This window comes from Anopheles stephensi, chromosome 2 (assembly GCF_013141755.1).
Source record: "Anopheles stephensi strain Indian chromosome 2, UCI_ANSTEP_V1.0, whole genome shotgun sequence".
Taxonomy (NCBI): domain Eukaryota; kingdom Metazoa; phylum Arthropoda; class Insecta; order Diptera; family Culicidae; genus Anopheles; species Anopheles stephensi.
The window spans coordinates 24,128,245-24,144,493 of record NC_050202.1 but is presented as its reverse complement, the minus strand read 5'-3'; the positions used below and the strand labels follow the sequence as shown (position 1 = coordinate 24,144,493).

General features: G+C 47.2%; 1 protein-coding gene across 11 annotated transcripts in view; it reads left to right on the top strand.

Annotated features, from left to right (window-relative positions):
* The window catches only part of LOC118506241 (protein cortex-like), a 38,723-nt gene that overhangs the window by 6,871 nt on the left and 15,603 nt on the right, over nt 1-16,249 (top strand). For 5 of the 11 annotated variants that reach the window (XM_036043113.1, XM_036043114.1, XM_036043111.1 and 2 more), the window contains exon 2: nt 10,335-10,566. The exons of the other annotated variants lie outside the window; for them this stretch is intronic. The gene's annotated coding sequence lies outside the window, so the exon portion shown is untranslated. The remainder of the gene's footprint in view (nt 1-10,334; nt 10,567-16,249) is intronic. 11 annotated transcript variants of the gene reach the window in all.

The following is a 16,249-nucleotide window of genomic DNA, read 5'->3' as shown; positions in this document are numbered from 1 at the left end:
GGAAGCGACACGGTAGTAACCGGGCTACCGAAGTTTTATCAGGAAGGTGACACCGGGCTGGCAGATTGTTGTAAGAATCGTGCTGATTGCAACGATTCTATTCCTTAAATTGTTAGTGACCGTAGCACGGTAATTGTGGGCCTTCCGTTTTAATGACTGTAGCGTCTGCATAACAGGTCTCATGGAAACTAGCTCTCTGGTAGCGGTATTCAACTCTAAAAATCCAATTCTTCCTGTTTAGTTGGACAAATGGGAGAATATGTAAGATATCACCGAGCAATTCTAATTACCACCTGGAACCTCTTGCAGGAACCCAGGATGGATACAACGACGCGCCAAAGAAATAATTCAATTTCCTTCAACAAGAGCCCAACTCACCGATGCTGATTAGATTAGCGAGTCCCGGGCGGGCAAACATAATATGGGCGCAAACCGTGTCCAGAGCACCGTGTGCAAGGCTCAAACCTCTTTTAATGCACCAAATGGGGGGGGTGTGCAATTTAATGTGGTCCGGTGTTAAGAGGATATCAGGCTCCCTATCCCACTCGTAGCAGATAGCCCCACCAGCTGCGGGATCGCTCCGTGTGGACTGCATAGCTCGCCCATACGGATAGGTTGTTGCGTTTGCGTGTGCAATTTGCGTTAGGGTGTTGTTGCGTAGGCGTCCGGACGAACTGTTTGGAATCTCGCGATGGCCACCCGGTGAAGCACCGTTGCATGTGGGACCGGTACGCTTTCCACAGACGCTCATACATCTTTCTAAGGCGAATATCGCACGGCATCGGATGGGGTGGTCCGGTTTGTTTTTTGTAGTTGTTGTTTGGGCTGAGGTAACTAAAAACATATCTTTCGTTCTCTCTCCCTCTCGCTCTCTCTCGTCCGGGTAGTGAGGGAAAGAAATTTAAATACAATATCAAGATTGCACCTTCGGTTGTACATGGGCGTTATGGGGGTTAATGCAACCAACGCAACACCAGTTCGCTCAGGTCACCGAAAGTGGTCACTGGTTTTATACAAAAAAAGAGCGGCGTCCGAGTTACCACGGCTAGATACCAATTAAAATTCCTTCCCTTTAAGACGCGACATCTTGGCGCTTTCGGAAGCACACGCAATGTGGTAATTTTGTTTAGCGGGCGCCTGCAAGAATTGAGGGTTCGAGGGGGGGACCGGGGAAGGTTGGAAGGTAGGTGGGATTTGTTGTGTGCAAAAATGCGTAGCGGTAATTAGCAAATTGGAATGGGTTGAGAAATTGTTCCAATCGCTAGAACTCCACAGAACAGCACAAGATACTTGAAGTTCTCTAGAATCTCTTGATCTTGAAACATTTTCAGATCTCTAAAATCAGATGTATACCGATACCTGTATTACGACTGGTATTTGCCGCGATCTTCGATAAACAGGATTCAACATCCAACCATCAAGTAAAAATGGTGGATAAAATAGTCCTCAATTTTTAAGGATCCTTATTGAGGAGGAGGATTTAATGTTGAGGAGAATGATTGAGGAGATCATCTGTTCAGGAACTTGTTTCAGAAAAAAGCACGAGATGACTTTTCAAAGTACAAATGTGTATAAAGAATCCTCTTATAGATGAATGGAACTGGAGTGTTTTTAAAACGAAAATACTTAGAGTCCGATGATGTACAGAACATGTGATAGGAATTTTGTGAACTTCTTCTGAAGGAACTGATAACTTCTTAGGAAAGCTCTAACTACAGGATGTAAACTTGAGCTTCATGTAAGCATTATTTATTAACGTCGAGTGGAAAATAAACCATTAATATCGAAGCTCCCAAGCGCCTGTTGAGTTGAGACGTCATCTCTCCCGTTGATGAACTGTGCACATGACAAGTTTGACCCAGACCTTACCTCTCTGCAGTACCGAGGTATCTCGACACTGCCATCACACACACAGTCCATTCGCGCTGCGTGCGAAAAACTATGCTAATCCATCACCTTTATGTCCTATGTGCACCATTTCCCATGAGCCTTGAGTCCAACGAGGAGGGCGGACATGAAACAGCTCATTCAATTTCTGAAGAAAAAACACCACGACATCGCACGACGTCGCGCCGAGTGATCGACACTATCAGTCAAGCTGCATCGGCAAACGCTTGACGACGACAGCTTTGATGCGTTCGTGTGGCCATTGCGCGCTCAATATTTATGAAGCCTTCAGAACCGTTCAGGAGCAGGACACGATCGGTCGGATCGTCGGTTGGTGAAGTTATGAAACTTTTCAATCAACACCCAACCCATGGGAAAACTGCGGGAGAAAGCGCACATTACCCGTGTGAGAAGAAGGTGTCCCGATCGACACCTTATCGAATGCGTAAGCGAAGCGTCTAATTAATGTCTCTCCAAATTCTTCCCCGCCGCCAGGGTGCCATCTCACAGCTGGCTGGAGCACAGCATTCCAATCGTAAAGCCCATCAATCACGACAATGTATGAAAAATCACACTCATTCCATTACGGTGCACCCTTTTTTGGGGGATGCTTTTGCTCTGCTTCTCCGTTCTTCGGCCTGTGGTGACATCTCCCGAGGGAAATGGAAACTCGTTCCCAACGCGTTTCACCTTACATGGACGGAGGAAGCGCGCGCTCGCTCACACATAAATCATAACCCATCAAAGCACGATAAAAGTCTGAGCCGTCGCGTTTGTTGCCACCTTTGGACCGTGCGTGCGGGAGCACATAAATTGATGCCGATTCTCGGGCGCATAATGATGTGCGAGTTTGGAGTTCTCCCGGAAGGGTGAGTTTTTTTTTTATTGTTGGCCTTGGATGGGTGAGATGCATTCAATTTAGCAAAAGTAACCGAACCATCGTTCATCGGAATCGATGCATAAATGCATCAGCAATGATCATCACGCGCACCGGCAAGATGCGTCGATCGCGATCGAGTTGGTGCGGTGCTGAAAATGGAGCGACGAAGACCACTGCTCACCGGTTTGATTATGATTATTTTTCCCTCATTCACTCAAGAAGTGGGTCCCGTTTTGCTAAGGCTAGTCGGGTAGCGCAAAAAAGCGCAATCATAAATGGTGCGAACAGAGCATAGCATGGTAATGATGGGGACCGCGCGCATCTTGATGTCTTCAATCGGGGTGATCGATTGGGATTGCGGTTGTGCAGCCAGATTCCTTGTTAGCTAGCTGCGCGTTCTCACCATTTGCTGAGAACGGGCAAGTGAAGGCGAGAAAAAATAGGCAGAACATGAATAAGGAAATATCGACACCGTGAGATACTGTTCGGTGACAGCATCAACGCAGCCTGATGACAAGTTTGTAGGAAAAAACCCGTATCAGAGTATCCAGAGATCCGTCGCCCATCGAAGCCCATCAAAGGCATTCCCCGGGGGTAGTTTGTTTTTCTTCGCGCAACCACTAAACCACGTCACTGTGTAAGGGTCAGTTGATCTGAGGCTCGATTTCAATGTGGCTCTAATGATCGGCAGACTGATTTATCATGCAAAACTGGCAACGCAAGAGCGCAAAAAAAAAATCCCCCCGTTGACATTTCGTGCAACGACCATTGTGCGACGCGTCATACTTTTTTACTGCGCTCGCGAGCGTCCTCTAGCGGAATGTCTCAAAAACGTCAGCTTTATTGACAGCTTCCGCAGCAGGGCGAAGCGGTGAGAGTGCTGCCGGTGCAGGACGCTTCATTCCTTCCATCCATTCTGCACGCAGACGCGGGCGAAAGAGTAGTGTCCATTTCCTGGCCGTCTACGGACGTCTACGGACTGAACTGTCCAGTCTGCCACCCTGTCCAACGCTGACCGGGCAAGTAACGGCTTTCCGAAGAAAAGCCTCACCGTGAGCTGAATCAATTTTAATGAACTCTATTATTCTTCCCCGCACACAATAATGGTCACATGCGGTGAAATATCCCATTTATACCGCCGCTTCCACCTTGAAGTCCCGTGCAGTCGCCGCTTATCCGCGCACACATTTTATGACTTGTTTATGATATTAAGACGTTTCAATAGTGTATATACACTCACCAAGATTTTGTCTCCTCCGTCCAGCGTCGTCCCCACCACCACCACCAGCAGTAATCGCGCGCTATGGGGAAGTGTCCCGATCCCGAGCGCAACAGACACAACAGGAATTCCTGCCCTCTCAGGGGTCTCTCCGGACACCGGACGGCCATCACCGCCATATTATGTCTCATTGTCCGCCTTCGCAGTACGCAGTACGGTTTGGGGGGAAGGTTTCGCTCCATGCGCGCGTGCGGGGCAAAACGGGGGTTCTTGATCGGTTTTGCTGATCGTTTGCGATCGACCCCGTTCAAAGATGGTCGGCTGCAACGACGATGACGACGGTTGTTTGCGCACCGCGTGAAGAGACGATAATGACATTTCACGACACCGTCGTCGACAACGGAGTCACCGGAGCTGAAAATAGGGGCGTTAGAGAGAGAGAGAGAGAGAGAGAGAGAGAGAAAGAGAGAAAACTAAAGAAACAAACGCGCTGCGATATAATAATCAATAAATTATGGAACATTTCAATTTATTGGAATATACGATCAAATTAATATGACATCTATGTTCCTGTGCCGCGACCGATTCCAGTGTGTCGGGGAACGTTCGAAGAGCGCGTAAAGGGGGGAGCGTAGGTGTTTTGTGAACGATTTCGAACCACGGGAAAACAATAGACCATCAATTATCGTTCGACATTGTAAGGCAAGAATCCTGAGGCTCGCGTGAAGTTGCAGCACAGTCGCCCAGACAGTGTCAGTGTGCAAAAGAATGTGCCCTAAAAGCTATGAAATGACGACGGGTACTTATGGTGGTACTGGCGCATGTTTCTTCGCCCATCGTTTATACGGGGCTTTTTGTGCCCTCGAGTGGGGCTAGAAAAAAAAATAAAACACACACACACACACGAACATGCCGTAGTGAGGAGAAAAATCTCACCCCATATGTCTTCTCGTCGCCGTGATCTTCTCGGGTTGACCGCCGCGGTTGATTATCCTGGCGGCGATATGGCGAATTGTGTGTATGTTTTTTCGCGTGTATGATGCGTGTGCCAATTTAAGCCGGCACACTTGCAACTGCTAGAGGCTGCCTCCGGGGATGTCAGTTGGGTAAGAGCGGCTGTTGAAGGAGACGCGGAGTGATCTATAAATCACGGACCGGTAAAGTGGGAAAATGTGTTTATGCAGTTAAGTGGTCGACGCGAGGACGAAGACATGGAGGCGATCGTTTAGACATGGGAAATATTTCGCGAAGAAATGGGTAACAGCTTTACAGTGGTGTTTTGAGGAGGAAACCAGGCACGCTCGTTAGGTGTGTTAGGGGGGGGGCACCTGAGAAGGCTTAATTGGTGTGGAAAGCGGCGAGGGAACATTCCAATGTGATATTTTTTTGAAGTTGATAGTAATTCTGGAAGAATTCCTTAAAGAAGCAATCAACAGATTCATAAAATTAAATAGTTATAGTGTTTGCATAGGCAAAGGCTCGTTTGAAGGTTAACATTGCAGAGTCTTCTGCAGCCGTATCGACATCGATAAGGAGTATGAAGAAATGCCGCCTCTGCACCGGGTCGTGCTGAGGCCATTAATTATAACCACAACCGTTTCAAAGTTCGACGAAGAAATATGCGCGGGTCGTGTACGCAGTGTACGCTCGCCCTATCCTCCTTCCGGTGCCCTTCGAACGACACCCGACCCGGTATGCGACGGTGGTGGTGTGCGATCCACACACACATAGGAAGAAAAACCTGTCCGGAAGAAAGTCTACACGAACCGTTGACGTGCAACACCGGAATTCTGTTTCCGTGTGATTACAGCTAGATCACGAACAGCTTCCCCATCGGATCGCGCTAGATCGGATCTCACTCTCTTCGCGAACCAGTTCAGCTAACGCTTTTGCCGCGATTTGCAACGGCCGATTTGACCCGCCTGCCGTATGATGATGGTGACCACCAGTGTACCCTTCGACACGGTAGTACAGGCTGCGTGATAATTTCTCCACATTTTCCCTTGCTCCAAGAATGAATGGCACTGATCGCGCCTGTGTGTGTGCGCACATACGAGGAAAATTTATGGGCGAATTGAAAAATCAATTTTAAATTTACTACCGTTTTGTTGAGCCGTGTGCTGGGTCGTGCCTAGACGCTGTAGCTTAGGGTATATTTTTCATTTGTCTGGTCCACAGGTCCACACGCTCGCTACGCCGCCGAGACGCACTGCTCCAAAGGTGCGCACATAAATGGGTTGCGTTAAATTTTCGCGTAATGTGCGCGCACGTTTTCACGCCTCCCGTTCCCCGTAGAGGGATGAATGGGCGGATGGGATATGTGGTTCGTGTCGCATACGGTGGCTAGAAGCTACATTTGAATGCAGCGATAAATTATTGCATATCCAATGTCACTGGCAAACGAGCGGTGGCTGATCGTAAAAAAATCAAAGCAGTAGGATTTTGGCGAAGGAAAATATGCTTTGGGAAAAGTCTCCAGGGTGGCTTTTACAAGATATGATTCAGAAAGCTGGTCGGTGTTGGTTAAAATCTCACTGAATGGGAGATAGACTACTCTGCTTTACGATACGAAGTTGTAGGTCTGCGAATTAGAGTAGTAGACATTGAAGAGATTATAATTCAGCAAAACTGATGTACTGAAATATTGCTTCAATGCAGTAGGAACATTGCGTGAATTCTGGGATAAGAGTCCTTCCGTAGAATGTCTAAACTCCCATAACAGCAAATCGTCTAATTCTTTGATTAACGATGCGATGTTATTTGATGTATTTTAGATACTTACTTACTCTATAATCAGTAGTGTCTCACCGATTCGCAGTCTTGGTCTGCTTCAACAATTTTCGGTACCGCTTACGGTTTAGCACTGTTGTCTGCCAAGCCAATATCTTGGCCGTTCGGGCGGACAAATCAACATCATCTTAACTCCATCTCAATTTTGGGATCCTCTGTCCATGTGGATGGACTAAATGGACTTTCCGGGTTGGGTGGTCCGGTGCCATTCTCATGACATGATCATCCCACCGGAGCCTGGCGAGTCTAATTCGATAAATGATAATCGTACTGTTCGTAAAGCTCATCATTGAAGCCGCTCCTCCATTGTCCTTACATACGGGGCCAAAAATATTTGTGAGTATCTTCCTCTCGAACGCGGCTAAGAGGGCTTCGTCAGTTTTCTACAGAGTCCAAGTCTTAGAGGCGTCCCAGCTTCGTCCGTGAGGACACGCATTTTGAGTGGAGAAGTTTCCTCAGGCGTTAGCGGTCAGTTGTTGTCGGTACTGATTTTTGACCACAGATAGGTGAAGTTTAGGACGAAAATGCGGTCACCTATCTGTACATCACCCCTGCGCAAATCAATGTTTATCAGCACTGGCCGCTGGTGATGCCACCATCATTTTGGTTTTCGCGATATGAGAGCCTCAAACCAATGATGTCTATGTCATCAGCAATTGACAGGATCCGAGTCACGGATAGCTCGATGATTGGAGTGCTTTTTTGAAGGACTTTTCCTCTTATCTATCTGTTGCGATGAATCTAATATGACTGCTCGCCGCTCGCATCCCCAAATGACCTCATCATGCAGTTATAGTATAATATAGTATTAGGTAGTGCATCATCAGCATCTATGCTCTAGTTTACAGAATCAAAAGAACATATTGGCATGGTCGAGTAATGCGATCTAATAAAACGCTAGTTACGTACTCACACAGACCAAAGAACCTGCGGGAAGCCAGATCCATCTTACAATCGATATTGAATAACATAGTTCTCGTAGCGTATGATGTTGTTTCAACAATTCCTCCCAACAGTCCCAACTTGAAACCGAACCGTGTACAGATCCCAAAAAAACAGTACATTACGGCTGTTCGTTAGGAAATCTTCACCCGAATCAGCACATGAAAACGTGATGCTCGTATCCCAATTGAGTGGAGTGATTTTCTTTTCTGCTTTTCGCGAACATGTCACGGACGAGTTGTAAGTACAACGCTGCTCTAATACGGAGATTTGGGGCGACCAGAGACCCCGTCTGGCCGCCTGGGTTGGCGGAACGAAATCAAAAGGCCGCCCTAACAACCGCAAGAAGCCGTTAAGGCGTGCCATTACAACGAGTGTGTCCCACTACTCCTCCTCTTCGAGTGAGCGCGCGCGCGCGTAATCGTGGTGGTGGAATCACAAAAATTAAAATATTTACATGGCCAGCATCGTCGGCGTGTGTATGTTTTTTTTTTGCTTCTTCGATGTACGAAATGTTTCCTTGCCCCGCTGCAGTCACCACCTTCTTCTTGCAGGATGTGTTGCCTGCTGCGCCAGCGGTGTGGAGAGAAATTCTTGACCCCGTTGGCATTACCATCGCGAGATGTGTTTACGAATGTGAGTCGGAGGTTCTCGGTGACGTTATGTTTGAAGTGTCTGCGGTGGAGAACGACCATCGACTTTACCGTGGAGGTTCCACCGTGCACCGAGATTGAGCAGCAGCCACAAACAGAGCACGGAAGCCGAATAGAGAGCGAGAGCTAAAAAAAAAGCTATGGTACAGCAGCCGTTGACACAAGAAAATGGTCCTCCGATATGGACCAATTTACATACATCGATACATCTCGATCGAGAGCACTAAATCTAGCGAGGTGTCTTTTCTTTCGGTCGGGGTGGGTTGCTTTTTTGTGTCTAGGCGTCACAGGCGGCGAATGAATGGAGCGTCGTCTCGTGTTCACGCTACACAGGCAGCAGCAGCAGCACACATCGTCGGCGAATTTGAGCCAAGCAGCAAACACCACCACGATAAAATGCAGCGAAATTAGAATCGACTCAATGGAAGCGACCGAATGTGTTCATTCCGTGCGCATGTAGCACAAATTAATTAAACTGATTTATGTGCAACGGTAGCGGCAGCAGCAACAGCTAGCTAGCTAGCAGCACCACCGGGTTCTGTGGTGACGATCGTGTTAACAATGCCGCCGTTCCCGTTGCCTGCCCGATGGTCGGGCGGGTGAGGTCGCGCGGGTGTTCGCGACTTTACCGTTAGCATGTGTGTGGTTTGTGTGGTGTGCGAATGTGGGGATTGTTTTTCTTGCACATGGGAGAATTCAATCCCGCAAATGAATCATCTTATGGAGGCTGGTTGAAGGTATTGTTAATTTTATGGTGGATTAATTTATTTTCAAACGATTGTTTTCGGTGCAAAACATGACAGCTGACAAGGTGTGTGTGAAAAAACTTCATCGATTGAGGTTCAGGCTTAGTTTTGGTGTGTTATGCTCAGCTGAAGTTGACATGCACTCACTGAATGCGCCTTTGCTTTGGGAAGGAGCTTTATCTTTTTTCCAATAGAGGGCGCTTTTGTCAGGATTTAGTTGCGGATAGATCAATAGTTTGTCGTTTTGATGTTATGTAGTCTCTGCGGGAGGTAAATGTCAGAGGACTTTTCTAGCTGTAGGGAAATGTCCACAAGCCTCTAAGTTACTCAACAATCACTAGAAATCTTTGAGTTTTTGATGCACTTTGGGCTGAAGCCATAAAATCCGAGCGCCGAGATTTAGTTTATAGTATTTAAACTATTTCTTAACCTTATGTGTAGTCATTGCCTCGTTCCTGCAGCAAAGAATCGAGCATGTTCATTCGGTGAGCTCTAAATTAAAAAAATCTTAAAATATTTTTTGGAATATCGCGGCGGTCCGGTGGCCGAGGCAACAGCAACCTTCGGCGACGGACGGGTAAAATCAAGTCACAGAAAGCCAAAAATGACAGGCCGAGACCTGGTTTTCTGTGTATTAAAAGTTGCAATACTAAGCATGTGTGATCAAGATTGTGTAGACACTTAGTTGCCGAATGCGTGCTCACTTAAAACAAGAAGTATTTCAGTAGCATAACGCTATCACTATTACTGATGCTGTTTTTATAAAGACTCATCTTCGTCCTTGGCCCTATACTTCAAACACGAGAGGTTTCGGCTAGCCATTTCTGGCTTTCCTGGACTTAATTTTATCCGTAGAAGGATAGTGAAGACTGCATATGGAGAGGCGGGGTTTGGATGGGATTTGATTTCCGGTCCTGCTGTGTGATGACCTTAACGGTGGCCAACAGGTCGCCCAAATAAGTTTACACTTTCGTTCCGAAATTATGATGCAGATTTTGTGTATTTCAATCCACTCAACATCATTCATGGGCTAAGGATAACGTGAAAACATTCTTCATATAATAACGAATCCACCTGCTGGAAATGCTTCAAACATCCACCCCTGCTGTAATAGGCCGTAATAGCTGTGTTTCTTAATAGCTTCTCGCATAATTACCGCAACAGAAAATAAAACCTATCACCAGAACATAAATGATCTTCGTAATGTCTCCGTCCAGCACAAATAAGGAACCGCTGCGTGGTGCAGAAAATGAGTAACCGATAGTGGCACTTCCGTACGCACCCGCAAGGCTGCGCATTAATGAGGACCCCGTGTCGTTTAATCGAACGATCCATCAGCCATCCGTTTCACCAGGCGTGCCACGCGTGTCTGTAGGGCAAACGAGTGTACAATCCGCTAATAGTAAAGCATGGAGAGATGCTTGCTAAGCACCACGCAAGGACCGATTCGTAAGTATCGATATTATTACCCTTTTATTGGGTTCATTAACATAATCTCATTGCGATTCTGATATATTTTACATGTACGAACGCCTGCGCACACACACCGCTGGAGGGTAAATAGAATGTTGCTAGCTTTCATCCTGTTTTCTCCAGCATGTGTGTATGCCACGATGTGCGCTAGCGTTCCTGTGGGAGCGATTGCGCACTTTGGAATCGATGGCAGCCTGCTGGAGGAGGTGGAACTCGGTGCGAGATCTCCGGAATGTGGTGCACTTTGTGCAGTGCGATGGAATTTATTCGCCCTTCACCCGGTGTGTGTGTGTGTGTCAAGTGAACTGGCGCGTGTTGCTGTGTAAGCTTCATTCTCGCCCGACATTGGCCCAGGAGCTCGTGAGGCGATGGTCGGCCCCGGGGCACGAGTTTGGTAGATGCTGACCAGCCTTACCAGCAGACGCTCTCTCCCATATGTTTTGCCCTCGTGAACGATGAAACTTCATTCCTGAGGGCCCCCGGAGGGATGGAACTAAACAAAAAATTGGAGGAAAAATTGCCCATCGCACACGTTTGTTGTACCACTAAATGAACGATTTCAATCACGTTGTTTTCACGCTCACGGTTGTAGCTTGTCTGCAGAAGAAGCGTAGCGCACGGTGCTACGGAGTAGATAAAAACAAAAAATCGCACCTACTAACGCTTCGGCGATCGGCTAATTGTGCCGTCATCATCGGTGGTACCGAGGGACGGGCGTACAAATTGGGTCAAACAGGTCAGTGCTGGCCGGTCGGTGCAAAATGTCAGCGGTCGTCTGCGGTACACCGGTCCTTCGTATCGCCGTAAATGATGGTGATTAAAATGACCACAACGAGGAGATGTGGGTACTGCGGGTGGAAGCTTTATATTTTTTTCCAACCCAATTTCTGTGCTCCACGAGTAGCTAATCATTTTTTGCTTCCTTCGCTGCGCCCCGCACTCGAGTCGAGTTGCTTCACAATGTCGAGGGAGATTCGTAACGCGATGCAGCGCGATTTTCGTGCGCTTCCAGGCATAATAAACCGCTATCAACATTCCGCTAAATTACAACCCACGGCAGCAGCAGCAGCAGCAGAGCCTGGCAGGTATTTCATTTTCTGGAGCTAGTTGGTTAACCGATTTTTGTTTTGCGAGGCTCCAAACAGGGCCCCGACGAACGGTTGTACGAGGTGTGGCCACTAGGGGAAGCTATCATTTGAGTGCGATTTGGTAGCGAAGATTCTCACGACTAAGTCGTAAGAATCTCATTTAAAGTGCAATAAACAATCGTGCTTGTTGGAGTCTCAAGCGTCTTTCGTAGCTCCTGATCTGGTTTTGTAGCCGGTAGAACTATTAATCAAGGCCAAATATTTCGAAGACGATATAGATGAGCGTAAGCAACTCCATTTTTGCTGATCACTGGATTAAGTGAGTTGTTACTAGAAGCTTCAAAATGTGCTGATATCTGCACGGACTGTGATGAAAACCGTACAGGGTGTGACAGAAGTCCTTTCATGCGCTAAACGGATTCGTACAATCATCAACAGCTACCACACTGACACACTGCCAACGAATGGTACAAAGTCATGATTTATTGTTTGTTACCTTGAGCGTATCTGCGATCCTCATGCCTACTACCATTTAGGCATGTTGCTCCATGTTGCGCCCGATGCGTTTCACAGCGTTATCTTCGATCAATCGACCATTAAGCTTTAAGCAGGCTGAGAATGAGACCGTGGAAAATCTCGCTCCACATCAGCAGCATCAGCAGGACGACTTCAGATGACTTGCAAATTGTGATGATTGCGTTGTAATTAAAGCAGAAGTGTGCCCATACTATTAATCAATTGCTGCTTCCCTCGGATCGAACGGTACGGCCGCGGATGGCTTCAGGGCGACATCTTCGTCCACTGTCTTGCCCTCTGAAGTCTTGCGATCGTGTGCGCAGCAAACCGTCGCAACATTGTACCGCTAAGCCACGGCAAATGCACGGAGGCATCCATGTGTAATGGAATTATAATTTATCATTACACACGAAACGGACAGTTATGTTGCGATTCTGGGAATATGGTCGTGCGCTACCCTCAAGGCTGATTGAGGACCCGGTCGAGACATCCCGGCATGGTGTCGTCTCCCAACTGTGCGCTGGTACATTACGGTGGAGAACGCTTCCGACGCTTACAACCAAAGCTGGAAAAGTGTTACTCTGTGTAGTTGTCTCGGTGGGGTGTGCATCGCGGTTCACAACAGCTTCTGGATGTGACGGCGATTAATCTCGGATCAAACATGGGCGATGCAGATGAGCAGACGAGAGCTGGCCTCGAACGACCTCACGCAACGTTGCCATCGGGGTGTCTCTGCTATGGCTGTCTAATTATTATCTCCCACCGGTTTGCCGTTGCCTTATTATCATTCCGATGATCGTTGGAGGTTGGAGATCCTAGTCTGGACAGCTAGATAGGGATGTCATGGGACGCTTGAATCGGGGGTTCCAGCCGGGACCACCTCAACGGTGTGTGGTTGGGGGTCTTAGTTTGCTAAATGGTAATAACGTGGCTACTGAGCGCGTTCAACGACAAACATGGTCAAGATGCAGCAACAAGGTGCGACCCGTGCAAAGTGCTTACAAATTGAGTAGCAAACGTGTGATCACTTCTTGTTCGAGCTCCAAGACGGAGGGGGGCGCACACTTGAGAAAGACTTGGAAAAAAGGCGGCTAAGATGATCAAAATCAGGGATCTTATCTCGATTCAAACAATGGGAAAACATTACAGAAGAGACCTAACTTTGCATATCGGATCGTTGTGAAGGAACTTTGATGATCGTTTGGCTGGATAACAGAGAAGCCCCACACAAAGGACACCTGACGGCTCTTTTGACTGGGGAAATTGAGAGTGGAATATACTCAGTTTAAGCAATATTACTACGTTCTTTCTCCTCACTTTATAGCACCTTTCCTAAAGACTTCTAGAAAATATGATTCACCTGTTTCATTCTCTCACAAGAAACTCACCTATCTCTTCTCAAACCCTAGCTAGTTACAACACGACGACAGCTGTGCAAACAGTCGTGAACTTCCATTTAATGGCACCTGTTTCGATGTCGGCCAGTGTTTCGGAAAGACTCCATGCTACAAGCAACCAAACCCCAGTCACCAGTCCCACCATTACCAAACCTATCGCCATCATGAATCATACACATCCAGTCCGGTCCAGTCAGTCCGAGTAACAAGGAGCTAGGGTCCAACGGTGTGTGTGTGACGCTGCCCTCGGCTGCCACGACGGATTCCACGTTCGCACACAGTAAGGTGCAAATGGGCATGTTTTTGTGTGGGCCGAAACATATCATCAAGATAGGCGGTGTGACTAGGCCTCTAACCGAAGGGGAGAGACCAGATTACCAAACACATTCCACCAGTATTTGCATTGGTCAGATTTATGCACATCGCATGGCAGCCTGTGGGCCAGCTTCCAGGGAGACTTCCTTGTACGCGAGGAGTAAAGGATTTTGGGTTTGTGAAGGTAAACTTTCTGGAAAGGAATGTCCGAAACGGTTGGTTGCACTTGTCTGGATGAGGTTTTGCTTTGTTTTGTTGACGCTCTGTTGCTAATCTGATCGCACAAAGAACCAACTGTAGAGGACTGCAGAAGGGCATAGGAGAGTTTCCTACCAATATTCCAGACCGATGTGTCTCTAGCTCTATCGTGTGGACCTATTTTCCAAATGGATGAACTTTGATTCTTCGCAGACATCTGTTGCTTTCGTTTCAAGTAGTTGATATCATACGGAGAGCTTTAGCAATGTCCCACCAACCGAGACGGCACGTCAAAGCAACGATAATTGCACAATTATGGGCCATTTTCGCTCAGGAAACGATTCAATTAATGCTCCTCTCGATAATCGCATAGAAATTCCTATCCCTAATCCCTCCATGGCTTATGCAAATTCGTAGCTTTCCATCCATTTCCCTACCCAGACCTATCATCTTCGTGTGTGTCTAAGCACCGCTCCAGGACGCCGAACGATGATAAGCTAATTTTTATTATTAGACGCAATTACTATTTTTCAACTGCAAACGGACAGAAAGTGGGCTCAGTGACAAGGATTGAGGAGCAGTTCAGGGTAAAACGAGTTGGAGCATTACTCACCAGAGCAGAAGCTCGCTAACGATTCCAACCGAATCCGTTTAGAAACTCGAAAAGCTCGATTCAATCAATTCGAACCAATTCCTTCTTTGTGGCTCAGCTTTGACGCAGACAACTCTGCTGCAGACGGTTGACAGTTTGGGACGGTTCGACCAAGATCGGTGCAATAAACGACCAACCAGAAGCACTCAGCCCAACTACTGGCGCAGCAATGTTTATGCATCCGAGTGACATAATAATTAGCGCCACGCCGACCAAACGCGACCGACGGCGACATTCGGAACGACACGGACGACGATTGCGCTCACGATTTGCGCGAGATATCACACAGAAATGGGGTCGTTAATTATTGTAATTGTGTACTGTGTTTATACTCACTGTCCAGTGCTTCCCGAGCCACAATTAGCCAGTGCTTTACGATGCAACCGGAGTGAGTGCGCGTCAAGGAATAATTTGTTTTTCGAAGCAACTCCTAGCTGAGGAAGGAATGTCTCCTCCTTACATTTAACACACTTTATTAACCTAAATACTTGCGCGAAAAATATGACTTCTGCACGATGCACGGCACACAAACGAGCGATAAAAAAGACATCGCGTGCCTCGCCAACGAAATCGGTGATCGCGATTTCATTTCAATAATGGACTGTTTGTTTTATGAAACATCGAGCAGCGAGAGCCTCGGTATCAAGCTGATCGGATCGCGACTTGCGCGCTTCTTGGAGGGCTCGCTAACCCGAGCCCGACCCAGCTCGACTCACTTTGGGGGGTCTTCCTGTGGACACACTGCTACTGGAAGACGTCCTGCCGATTCGGGACCAGCTTCAGACATTTCATTTGTGCCATTGCACAACATTTGTATTTAAATTAGCTTGTATCTGTTTCAATTCCCGCCAGCACCGAAAGCGATCTAAATATATAGAAAATAAAGAATAAACCGGACGACCCGGGGAATCGCAAAGCTTCATCTCTCTCTCTCTCTCTCTATCTCTCTCTCTCTCTCTCGCTTTGCTGGATGTGGAATGTGAGGTGGAGAGTTTGTGTGGAGCTCCAGACGACTTCTTGAAATCGTTGTGGGCAGAAGCGGTTGTGAGCAATATCTCCATCATGATTTGAAGCAGAAATGCCAACCAAAGAGGCGAAACTAGGAGCACTTGGACTTATGCTTTACTCGATCGGTAAGAGCCTGGCTAACTTCGCTAATGAAGCTCACGTGAACTGATAACGCTGCGAATGCCTAACGCTATATGGGGCATTGTGTAGAGGTTTGCTTTCCTTGTTGGATAAAATATTGGAGCAATGCTATTGATTCCATTACCATTATAAGAGCTCAAGGTGGAAATAACGAAGGGTCTTGAGTACTTCGAGCGACCAATAATGTACGTGGACTTATCGAATGATACATTTTAATACGCGCTGGAATGTAGCGAACTACGATTGCAATTCCAATACAACATATTTTACACCACAATTAAGCATTATCAGTACTTAATGTTCACCGGCTCTCCCCGAGGGAATTCCTCTTTTCCCGGGAGCAA